The sequence below is a fragment of the Neopelma chrysocephalum genome, unplaced genomic scaffold (assembly GCF_003984885.1).
Source record: "Neopelma chrysocephalum unplaced genomic scaffold, ASM398488v2 Primary Assembly neopelma1_22, whole genome shotgun sequence".
Taxonomy (NCBI): domain Eukaryota; kingdom Metazoa; phylum Chordata; class Aves; order Passeriformes; family Pipridae; genus Neopelma; species Neopelma chrysocephalum.
Window position 1 is genome coordinate 19,848,668 of NW_020897689.1, and position 12,997 is coordinate 19,861,664.

Genomic DNA, 12,997 nt, shown 5'->3' on the forward strand with positions numbered 1-12,997 from the left:
TTCCAAGAAGAAGAGCGTTCCTTTTTTGGTGGAGAAAGTGTGGTGGGCAGAGGGAAGCTGTCCACTATTATTTCATTGTCCTGGGTTTGGTTGGCATTTTGCATGTAAATCATCCTCTCTTTGTATGCTTTTGTTATTAGTATTGTTGTTGTTACTGTTCATTTTTCTTATCTCATTGCTGTTTCCAGTAATTGTTCTTATTTCAACCCGTGATCTCTGCCTTTTGTGCCTCCCATTCAGGAGGGGAGGGAAGTGATTCCTGGTCTTTTTAGTGGGGGTACTAAATTGGGGAATACTGTTCCTAAACTGTGACGCCTCTAATCATGTTTTCATGAGAAAAATAATCTACAGCATTCACTAGATATAAAATTGATATGCCACTTCTTATAATGTAGTATTCCTATGGTATCTTTATGTAGCAAAGAATTGAGAAAAGTTATATGAGAAGTTAGTGAAGAAAATATCTGGTTTCTAAAAGAAGGGAAATGTATTTCAATTATTGGGCTAGAATTGGATGAAGAAGTACATTATGCTTTCTCCAACTTCTAAAATGGCCTATTTAGCCTGTACAAGAGGTTACTTTTTTGGGATAGCCAGGACTCTGTGAAACTCAGAGGCAAAGGAACGGAGCCAGGAAGAACTCTTGGCTGACATTCTGATAGATAATTTTGCATGTCCTGCAGAAATATGATCAGGAGAAGTTGAGATAAAAATGGTAGTTTTTCTATCATATTTTCTTTGTAAATTTGACAGCTAATAGTCAAATGTTTTTTGAAAATGGCTACTTCTTTGTGGAAGTTCAAGTTTTGGAATATTTATGTTGTCCATACCTATTTGAGCTGTAGGGGAACTTTGCTATGTAATGGCCTTATTTTGCAAGAGTCATGGATGTCAAAACCGGGATACTTAACATTTTTCTAAAATCAGGCCTCTCCAATGTACACAGAGGAGGTAATTAGTAGTTTGTAAGAAATGTAGGGTTTGGGGTTTTTTTATAATAAATCAAGGGGGGTTTGCCTGAAAAGAATCGGATAAATAACCGGGGATTAGATAACCCTGTAAACAAATTTTAATTCAACTTTTTAAACTACTAGGGTATATTATTTAACAAATGCTCCTTTCAGTCACTTCAGAATATGACTTGCGAATGTTTTACCATTCACTGAAAAAATGTTGCGCAAGGATGAACATGGGTTTTCATAGTGTTAAATACATATATGACAGTATGTATATGTATGTATATACACTTTATATATGTGCTTTTATTGAGCTTATATTAGGGAACAGAGCCTCCGGTAAGACTTAGGTGTTCACAGCACTAGAATTTTCTACATTACCTTAACAGGGCTGGGTCTTTGTAGTACAAAAGACTTAGAAAGTATTCATCAGCAAATGCTCTGCAAATGCAGTTCTATGAATTCAGTTAAGTGCATATATAAATTATTTTAGATGGTTATATGCTTACTTATGTGTGAGCCTGCTGGATTTCTGTATGAAGTCTCTGTAGCACTGAGATTTTTTTATTGCTGTTTCTTTTGTTATTGCTACTTCCTGGACCTTATATTTTATTTTGAAAAGTCATGATATAGCTTTATCTCTTCTTCATTATTTATTTCATTAAATATAGCAAGCCTGCTCCTTTTAAATGATATTGTCTCTTCTGCATTTGGATAACAAGGTTATTGTGATATCGTATGGGAAAACAGGCTTTTGAGCTAACCAGTCATATCTATATTGTGTTGTGTATTTTACCTGGATTAATAAATAGTTCATTATGTCTGTATTGCAAGGGATGCTCCTATTATGCAACAACTTCTCTTTGGAATTTCCCTGATAGAAACACATGCTACTGATCATAAATGCCTAGGAGATGCATTAAAATGAGGTAACAAGGACAACACATATGTGCCCATTTTGTCTGGATACCTACTAATTGCAAACAGCTGGTTTTATTTCTTTCTACCAGAAAAAATTTCTGATAGAAAAGTTGGACAGCTGGAGTCCCTCTGAAGGGACTCAGAGGAACTAAGGCTAAGTTAATATGCATCATGCTTAGCGCAAGTGTGTAATTGGCTACTTGCAGAATGACACGAGGTAAAAAATTTTTACTCTAAATCTGAGGAGAAAGTCATAGTTTTAAAGAAGAGAACACTTAATAATGATTGCTGCATACCATGACCTTTAATTATAATACTACATTCTAATGTGCATGCCATTATAGTTACAGTTGTTCACAACAAGGCAGAGCTTTCATGTAGCGTAAAAGAAAAATCTTTCTATCCTTCCTTTAGTGCTGGACTTTTGAAGTGTTTCTTCTGCCTGATGTAAAGAACAGTGTTATTGTCATGGGCCGCTGCCAGGGGCTGTTTGCTTCCAACAATTGCAGCTTCAAACCGGTGTTGTAACAGATGTATCTACACTGTGGCCGGTTAGCCTGGCACACTGTCCACTTTTAAGACAGGTTCTAAGAAGGTATTTAAAGGCTGTAACCTTGCATGAGATCTGAAAGCCAGAGCATACGTGAGGTCCTGGGTGAAGAGTCATTTGAAGTTCCTTCATGATACTCTAGTTAAAACTTCAGTCATCTTCAGTGGCTAGTGCAGCTGTAGAATATTGTAATATCTGCTCTGCTGGAGATCATTGTTACTGAAGGAAACCAGGCCCAACTGTCCCGGCAGCCTTACCTAAATATACAAATGTACAGGTAAGCCTGTCGTCATGTGCTGGTGCATCATGAACCTGGTTTCCAAAAGCGTACATAAATGTAGCCACAGATAGACACCATCTCTGAGGAGTAAGGTAGAGTTTCTATGTGTTTCTTTCTCACTCTCTCTAAAAGATATGATTGTGTCTTAGTAAAAGTGGAAGATCATCACATCTGAAGTGTTTCTGAGACATGTGGAGTTGCTATCTGTCTAGCCTGTATTTCTGTCTGTAGGTTTCCTTGGGGAAGTGGTGATGGTCAGAATATAAGGGAGCATTTGGCTTTTTCTAAAACAAGTGGAGTCCTCAGGAGTTACAATGGGCTTTTATGGAGACAGTTAGTAGCTTATTGAGCAACTTAGGAAGTAATTTATTTAAATGTTTTCTTAATGAAATGTGAAGAAAGCATGCACCTACTTGAAGCAAGAGTTAAAATGCAGGCTTTGGGAATTTGGCACGTTGAAGAACAGTGTTGGAGGTGTTGGTTCGTTTCTTTCTTTCTTTATTTATTTATTTTCATTTTTTGTTTTATAATTCAAACATTTTTTCTTTCATTGTCATTGATTATTTATATTCAAGTGGAATAGATAGGTTTCATCTGAATGGGAGCATTGTCATATGGCACTTATATGATCTAGCTAGCTCTTAGCAGGAAGGAAGGTGGAAAGAGTAAGATAGAAGGATCTCGTTCTTTTTAGGATACCGTTAAATGCTGCATGTTGGCTTTTTTGTACAAATACCCTTTTGACCATCTAGTTTATTTTGCTAAATGCCCAAGTTTAAATAATGAATCTGAATTGAAAGTTAAACCTTTCAAAAAGGAGCTTTTGACTCCAACTCATCCTCTCCTGAGAACTTTTCACCATCTCCCTTGCTTGAACTTGGATCTCACTACCTAGATATGGCATAAGAGGAAATTATGTTTTTTGGTTTTGTTTTGGTTTTAGTTGGTTGTTATATTCTATTTCATTTCTGTGGTCAGATAGAAATTGATTGTTAATGCAATGCTATATTTTACTGACTGCTGTTTTGCTAATGCAAATATCTTACAAATCTACAGTCCAGGGATTTGACAGCATTATTTTATGAGTTAATTGTTAAGAGTAGGAAAAGGCTTAGCATGAAATACTGTTTGCCACTGTAACGAATAACTTATGAGCATGGACACAAAATCTGGTACAGGATGGGTTACAACAAGTAACAAGATTTTGGCCAAACAACAATGGGGGGGTGGCACAGAATGCAAAGTCAGCATTATACACATTCTGTGGAGCAACAAGATACCAGCACAGACTGAGTCTGCACCTCCACAAGGGTCCAGTCTGCTCTCAGCATTACAGCCATAGCACCGAGGAGAGAATGGTGGCATCTTCCAGCTGTGACTTAATTGTTGTTACCTGATAGATCCATCATTGCTGCTCTACACTAAATCCTTGGAAATGGTTTGTACTAAGGATTAAAAGTAAAAATTATAAAAGAATTAATGTGAGGGTGAAATCCACCTCTGTCACCATCATGTGTAGGTTATACAAAGCTACAACATCTTTTAGCTTGTATCTCACATCTTTGGTGTGTGAAGACAGGCTCAAATGTTGTGTTGAAGTATGCATCTTCTCCACTATACTCAAGTTTGTGCAGAGGTAACAGCCATGACACTGTTTTTCATAACTTCTTGGGTGATAGATATACTGCAATAAAAGGAGGCAGGCCTATTCTCTTCTCCTACGCATGGAGAACATTAATAAAAGGAGAACAAAAAGTGTGTGCAAGCAGTTTTGTGACCTAATTTTTTTCTATCCACTTACCTACAAATTAGGCTATTTTCTCTTTCCCTATGAAAACCTACTTCATACATAGGATTTTTATAGGTTGCTCCTATTGTAAAGACTGAGTCCTTTAGCTTTACCACTTTATCAGACACCTTGATTTTACTCTTTCCTACTTTTGGAAAATGAGAAAGGTGAGAAAACCACAATTTTCTGTTTCCAAAATTCAGTTTATTTGTGGTTTGGAAAAAGCAGTGTGGTTCTACGAAGAAAAAAAGTCTTTCTTGTTTTTTGCTACTTTTGTAAGGTAGTTGCTATAGGCCACTGAGAAGCTTTTTGGTACCAAAACCAAAATTGATGTTAGTTTAAGGGTTTAATAAGCACTGTTTAAGTGTAAGCACTATGGTTTTACAGAGCACTGTGTTTTCCAGATGTGAATCTTCTGATAAATGGCTAAATAGAACATTGTTTTGAAGAGAGACAACTACAGATGCATAAAAAAATCAGTGCTGTGTTTGCCAGGAAATATGGATGCTTTAGCATTCTCTAACAGTGACATTCATCGAAGTCCTTTGTCTATTATAACAGTTTTATGTCTAATTCTTCCCATTGGAAGTACATTTAGTAGCAGGTTTTCACGTTCAATGAAAACTCTTGAAAGCGAAATTGGTTTCCTGTGGGGCATCCACTCCAATGATGTAACTCCAGATCAATTAAACTGAAGTTTATGGTGGTACTCTAGATTTACATATCTGTAATGGAGAATACAATCTGGCTCCATATGTGTATGACATCCCAGCTAATGTAGTGAAAGAGAATAAGTTTTAATTTGACCTTTTATAAATGTTCTCAGAAGTTTTTTTTTAAAGGAAAAATTGCACGGTGGTCAAATATCAGACAATGGTGCTGTTGATTCCAGATTGCATATGTGTTACTTATAGATCCAGCTGTCTATCCTCATTTACACTCACCTTTGGAGTCTTTGGTCCCTCGTATTGAAAAAGAAGCATTTGTATGTGGAGGGGATGCAGGACTTTGCCCAACTTGGTTTTAGTGGCTGGACATCTGTTCAGACAAGAGACAAAGCTATCAAGGACCTCTGAAGTCAGTGAGGTAAGGTATGAAATTACTACTTCCCTCCCCATTTACAGCTAAGAACATTTTATAATTCATCAGCCTGGGAACCTATGTCTGTACCACTCAGGCAAATTCCTGTTCTCTTCAACCTAGATTTGTTCCTGACAGACAGCTTCAAGGCTGAGCCTTGTTGCAGTCTCTAAATCAAACTTTTGTGTTTTGTTTAGTTGTGCTTTTTTTTTTCTCATTAGGAAGAAAATTAAATTAGTGTTGAAGTCCTACCATGTCAAATGATTTGCTGCAGCTTTTTCTTCTCCTGTTATCAAATACACAGCTCCTCTGCGAACTAGAAAAAGACTGAGAAGAAGTCTTGCTCTTGGAAGATTAAATACTATTTGATGGTAAATTGAGCAAAATATAATGGGGTAGCAAAAATTGCTACCTACTATGATTATGTTTAGTCTTAATGTTATTTACAGTTTTAATGAACTGTAATTTTTTTTATTTTTCAGATGCAGAGGTTGAAGAGCTGATCCTCAAAACTAATCTGTGATAAATAGCTTGATAATTGGCCACTTTCTACACACATTACACTCCTCCAAGACTACGTTGTTATTCAAGAAGTTGATAATCATGAATGTTACTCCTAATTGTTTCTTTCTGGTATTGAATTCTTTTCTAAATGCCAAGTCAACTCCAGAAGAAAGGGAGGAAAGAAGTCCAGGATTTTTTTTCTTTAATGACTTTTATAACAACTTATTGATGAGGTTTTAAAATAAATACAATTTTTATTAATGGTCTTACACACATCTCTCTTCCTAATCTTGTATTTTGTTGAATGAATGCCAGTAGTCAAATGTCTTGCTGAATGTTTGATACACCTTCAAGCTGTGCTTTTGTGTGCTCTCCCTAGCAATTGCTGGGAATAATTACTTACACTAGAACACTGAATGCTTTTTTTGGATACTTACTTGTTCATGTAACTGGATTTGCTATTTGATGTGAGAGAAGTGAGCAGGTCAACTTTTTAATAGAGGAAAGAGGGAAAGAGAAGTAGAATTCAACTTTAAAACTATTTAACTATTTTGTTCTTTATCATCTTTCTTTTGTTGCTAGCCTTTTAATACTCCTTTTCCTACTTCATCTTTTTCTGGTAATTCTCCTCTGTTCTCCATTTGCTTCCAAAGACTCCTAGGAAGATCTATCTGAAATTTTGTTTTTTAGGAACAAAGTAGTAGATGTAGATAATAGTATTACTTACCAGCAAATAGGACTGTGAGGAATCACATCAATTACTGAATGTAATCCTCTGTAAATGGGAACCTAGGTAATAGACATTTACTCCAAGAGGATGTGCAACAGTTCAGCTCACAATGTCTATGAAGTTCTGATTAATAACCTTCAGTCTTATAGAAAACAACAATGTTGCAGATGTAATATGCCACTGGAAAACAGTGAGGTACCAGAATCGTCACTGATGTCCTAGATCCCTATAACAACAAAGGATTTGCTAGGTGGATTTCCCAGATGGTCTCTAGCAGTATCTTATTCCCTGCAGAATGGGAAGTAAAAAAGAACAACTGCCAATAATCCCTATCAGTCTACTTGAGGTTTTGTCTGCCATATGTTTCATCAAAACATGCTTCTTTGTATTTTGTCTCTAACAGTGACTGATTTTGAATACGTCAAAGAACAATTAAAAAAACAGCATCCATATTAGTTATTGAGATAGGGAGGGGATTAGTGGTGTAGGTAGGCATTGAAAGCTGTGAAATGTGTGTTATGTTTATTAAACACAGTCAAAAGACAGAAAGCAAATAATTTTGCAAAATGCATGGTAACAAATGAGCCACTCACTGTTACAAATATTACAGAACAGTATTCTTGCACAATCAATAAAAGGTCCTGGAAACTAGTATTTGAAAACTGTGTAAAGAGTCAACAATTGTATTTCACTGGGAACTGATGAAAACACGAGCACATATGAAAACATACAGCCAGAGGTAGGGGTCTGTAACTGGTGTGAGTTTTCATTTCACCCATGTAAATGTGGCATATCATGAAACGTTTTAATACTGGATGAATTCCATATACATCTCTAGAGTTTTCTCTAAGCTGCTGCTTCTTGGAGCTCACAGTGTTTCCATGAAATACTGCAGTTGTTGCTTGCATCTTGGCATGGTACAGCTGAATATTTCCCATATAGATGATGTTTCTCATCAGCTGCTTTGGTCAGACTGTCATTCTCAGTGTCCCTTCACACCTATTCAGTTTGTGTTTTCTAACTCTTCTCATCATGATTATACCATGAGCTACCCCCAGATCTGATGGGAAATGATACATGTTGTTCTCTTCATATACATACATACATAGATGCAGACACACACACTTTATATATGCATATATATATATATATATATATATATATTTGTGTTTTTCCCCCTTATCTGATGAGAACAGTCATCCAATGGCCATGACGCAAAGTTGATGGAATCCTACAGATGAATCAGGAGCATACAAAGGCTTATATCTCTTGTTAAGGCACCTGCAGTGATACAAATCTAATGTTTGTATACAGGTGCTCTAGCAGACAAGAGTGTGTGATTGTCTTTCATGCATGTTTTAATTAAAATTGGGATGATATATCTTGCTTCTGACTCCATTTTATGTTTGGGTAGAGGTCATGAAGTAATGTTTTTCCTCCTCTTGTGCTTCCCATGGCATTTGGGAATTGTCTGACTCCACCAGGAAGATGCCTTGCAGAACTATTCAGAATTTCTTCCCTGTACCTTCCGTCATAGAGCTCCTCGGCTGCACCATCTCAGGATGGATAAAAGAATCTGCATGAGAAACAGGGAAAGGTGAGTTGATTTCCTTAGGGATTACCATAAATGGCCCCATTATGGTCTGTCCTCAGTCCACAACATTATAGTGTGAATTCTGTATTAGTTCTCAAAAGGACACAGGGATATTCTTTGGCCCTTTTTTACTTAATCAGTGATATGTGGTTTTTCAGACCACCTCTGAAAGTATGTATCTCTGTCTCACTTTGCACAGTTAGTCATATACTCTTAAAAAATCTTTTGCAGATGGAACCCCGTGGGACTGGACCTGTTTCAAAAACTGTATTAAATGACTAAAATAAAAGTTTTTTAAATACCTGTTTCCCCAAGTGTGTTGCTTAGCAGGAAAAGCTGTGTTTAGAGGAAAAGAAGTCAGATGAGTCTGGGGCCTGTGTGAAACCTCATACCCTCTTGGCTCAGCTGAGAGAGGGAGGCATGAAGGAATGACATACAGGCATCTTTTGGAATGTGCTGCTTGTGTCAATTGTGCCTTAAAGATGGTTTCTCACAAGATTGATGTTTCTGTGTGGTTCATTAGATGCTTTTTAAAATCCACTGATGTACATAATCATGCAATTAAGTGTCCACCCTGCCACATCTGGTAAAATCCAGGACAGAATATTTATTTTTACTGCACTCATAAGCCAATTCAAGATCATTGTATTTAGTTTAAAAAGTAAGTTTTAAAGACTATCTCTAAACTCTGTGGAGATAATTTATCTTCCTTCTTCTTCTTTTTTTTTTTAATAGAAAATTATCAGGGAGTATGCTGGCTTGGTTTTAGCCTCTTTCTCCATTTCTATATTTAGATTTTGATTTTATTTGATTTTTTAATATTTAATGCTACAATATTTATAGTACCTAGACCTTGTATCTAGAGCTCTTTATGTCAAATATCAACTAAAAAAAATAGACTGTGTGTGAGTCTACTGTTAACTGTGAGACAATTATTTTTACTTGAGTTTTGCTGTCCATGTGAGGTAGGCAGTGTCAGTAGTGGCAGGATCTTCAAAACTTTTGCTCCATCTTTTACTATTTTTTCCTAGTTGAAAGTAATGTCCTTTAACTGTATATGATACTACACTGTTACTTTTTACATTTGTCGTTTAACATCTATAATTTATATAGGTAATAAAAGTTTTAGAATATACTGTTTCTAATAAGAAAATTTTGCATAATAACTTTATTCAACATGAATAAGTTGTTTATACCTTCACCAATATTTTAATTGCCAGAGGTTTCTGTATCTTAATTCTTTGCATTTACATAGCACGTTTGGGATTCTTAAAACATCAATAAAAATATATCAGTTTAACATTGGATTGGTCCTGTGAGGCAAATGTGTTCTATCACTGTCTACTGATTAGTAAATGCAAGCATGACATAATTCATTGACTTTCCCAAAGCAAATCAATCTGTAGGAAAGCTGGAGAAGTCATTTGTTTCCTGGGTGTTATAGCTGAACATAAATCAAAGTACAAATCCCTATCTCCAGACATTACTGTTCAGCTAGGGTAAAGAGGCTGAGTCAACTTCAATTGAATAGCCATTGGAAAGTTTCCTCTGGTTTTATTAGCATAGCTAAAATTCAAAACAATTTCTAAAATGTTTGTTTTAATTTGTGCTTTGCTGAAACCTTGAGAAATACAATTTCACTGATTGTCTTGATAAATCTGTCCAGGCCTCATCATAAAAACTTGTATATGTATGCACAAGAGAGCCTATGGACTACATTGTTAATACGTGTCTGTATAAACCTTAATTGCCTTAAAGTTAGATGCTTTCCCTAGATTCAGTCATATAGCTTCCCTGCATGGTGTATTGACATAATACAGAAGTTAGAGGCTGTAGCAGTTCATCCTGGTTTTAGGTAGCAGAATGGGATTCAGTTGTATAGGGATGGGCATTTGGCACCCTTATAGGGACGCCAGGGTATTTGTGCCCAGCATAAACCTTTCTGGAAGGATATGCCTCTCATATGCTGGCCTTATGTGAGATTTGCCGGTATTATACAGTGTTCTTTTTCCATCCTAATATAGCAATGGGGCTCAGTTGCCTTTCATCTAGTCCTCTAGTTCCATTTCAGGCTGTCTTGCACATCCACATAGGCTCTTCTCTTGACAGTCGAATAAGTTTGGAGTACTTTGGTACAACCTGCAGTTAATTCCACCTGTATTGATGATGTAGTTTCTTTTATATTCTTAAGGATAGCAGATGAACATTTAGCCTCTGAACTTCTCTAAATGTGTCTCAGAACAGGATTCTGGCCTTGCAGAGTTGAAATGGATACAGCCATTAATTTGGTGATTGAATCATTGATTGAACTAGGCACTGAGTATGTTACCAAAACTGAGAGAACTGCAGGATGATGAGACTGTAGAAGTATTAGAATAATTGTCTGTAGCTATTTAGCAGTTGGGGTTTTTTTAGCTTTTTAATTACGACAAAAAATTCGAAATCAAAACAATAGTTGAAATTGCCTAAGCATTGGACTTTAAATCTAGGTTTTCAATTTATGTACAAAATATGAGTATGCATGTACATATGTGTACCTGTATCTAGCAAGTTCTTTGACTTCCTCCTTAAACATTGCTTTTTACAATGCAATCTTTTTTTCACAATGCTGCTATACATGGCTTGCTTGGCTGAGTGCTCTCCCAGTTGTTATATTTATGTCCTGCTTAATAGGCCTGTTGTACTTTCCGTGTGTTTCTGGCAAGTGGTTTTGACAGTGTGCCTTTATAAACACACCTTTAAATTACAAACTCTCTTTCCAGCAGCCTATTTCCTAAAACTCATATGCTTTACCCATCAAAGCCATATAACTAACGTGGACACCAACAGATCCCCCAGTAACTTACACATCCTACTTACTGATGTTATAGCAGCTGGGCATAATGTTTGCAATTCACTGGTTTTTGGGCGAGTGGTAACTGAAACATGTAACCGAAAACATAAGAAGGGTTAAAAATTAAGAGCTTTCTTACTTTAAATAGTAAGGAATATACAGAGCTGAGGGCCAAAATGAACATCTGCTAGTGCGCTACCTCTTTCAGTGCTCTGCAAAGTCCTGCAGCTGCAGGTCAGAGACTGGCTTTGCAACAGTCTCCCTCTTCTTTCCTTCTTCTTTGAAATGGCATTGTCACCAGGGCATGACATTTCCACTGCCATGCAGCCATTTTAGGCCCTCATTTCATCTGCCTGTTACTCCTAATTAGCATGAATGACATTTTATTATTACCTTCCGTCTCCTGTGCTGTTGTGAACTATTCCTCAATTAGCCTTACAAGTTAATCCAAGTCAACTGTGTTGTGATCTGTTATGTAATTACTTATTGAGATAGTGATGCTCAAAAAGTGGATCCACTCTGTGTAGTGATCTTCTCTTTATACAGGATTGTCCCAACAGATGACTTTCAGTATCTCTTCTTACACCTCTGCCAGGAGCAGAAGTTTCCCATGTCGCCTCTGCTAAAATTTATGAAAGCAAAAGCCAATAGAAGAGTCAGAAAATCTGCCTGTTAAATCCAGTTCATGATCTGAGTTTTACCTTAACACTGCCTTAGTTCAGTGACCTTTTCTTGTCATTGTTTATTTCAGAAAAAAAAAAGACTCGGAAAGACAATGTATTGCCTAGAACAAGTGGTGTCATTGGCAAGAATAGAAGACATTTCCTATTTGGTCTTTGAAACATGCATTAGAGGTCATTGCTTTAACTCTGATAAAGTATCAAAGGGAGTAAAAATTCTGAAACAGTGGATAAGAAACTGTATAAGGTTATGGAGACTTGATGTAGCAAATGGCAGGGCAGGGCTGCTGGCAGTAGCTGGTCCCACTGCCAGCCTAGTGACCAGCAGACAAGCAGGATGGGTATGCAGGTCCCACCTCAGTGCAGGAGAGGCAGGCAGTAAGCCAGGAGCAACCTGGGATGCCACTGGCCCCCACTTGCCCACAGCATAGTTCAGCTTCTGTGGGGCTCCTGGGAAGGGGCCTGAAGGTAGAGGTCCCAGGAAAGGTGGCCAGAAAAAATAAGGCCTGATAGCGCACTCAAGGGCCTGATGAGGGTATGGATTAATGAGAGAAATTGTGAGAGTGTTTTAAGTGGCCCTGGTACGAAATGAAATGTTAGCTTCCTATCTCACATGAGAGGACTTGTATTAACTCTGCAAGGGCAAATTTCCATGGGCTGTGCTCAGGCTACAGCCAGCTATCTGACACAGTAGAGCTGTTTTCTTCTGACTTTGGTGGAAATGCAGAATCCAAGATATGGGAAAGCAAAAGAACAGCATTTAATTTCAAAAACTAATAGGCCTCACTAATCCTACCCTAAGCCTTTCAGCCTTTAAGAGGAAAAAACCAAACAACATCTTACCTTGAATTAGTTAATTAGGGCAATACGGTTTTCAGTGCTCAGATCAAATGAAGGACCAAGCATTTTTGGTGCACAAAGTTGACGCATATAAAGAGTGTTTCCATAGCTCCAGTTATTTGAAGCCTGTGAAACATGACCTCTGCAAAACAAAAGGCACAGAAAGCTTTAAGTTTTGTCCCATGATAGGTTGTTTCCCTTACTTTTGGAAGGCTGAATGGCAAATAGTAAAAATGTTTG

General features: G+C 37.1%; 1 protein-coding gene across 6 annotated transcripts in view; it reads left to right on the forward strand.

Moving 5' to 3' along the window:
* NOL4 (nucleolar protein 4) overlaps window positions 1-12,997 on the forward strand; it is a 188,655-nt gene that overhangs the window by 112,491 nt on the left and 63,167 nt on the right. The gene's annotated exons all lie outside the window — the stretch shown is intronic.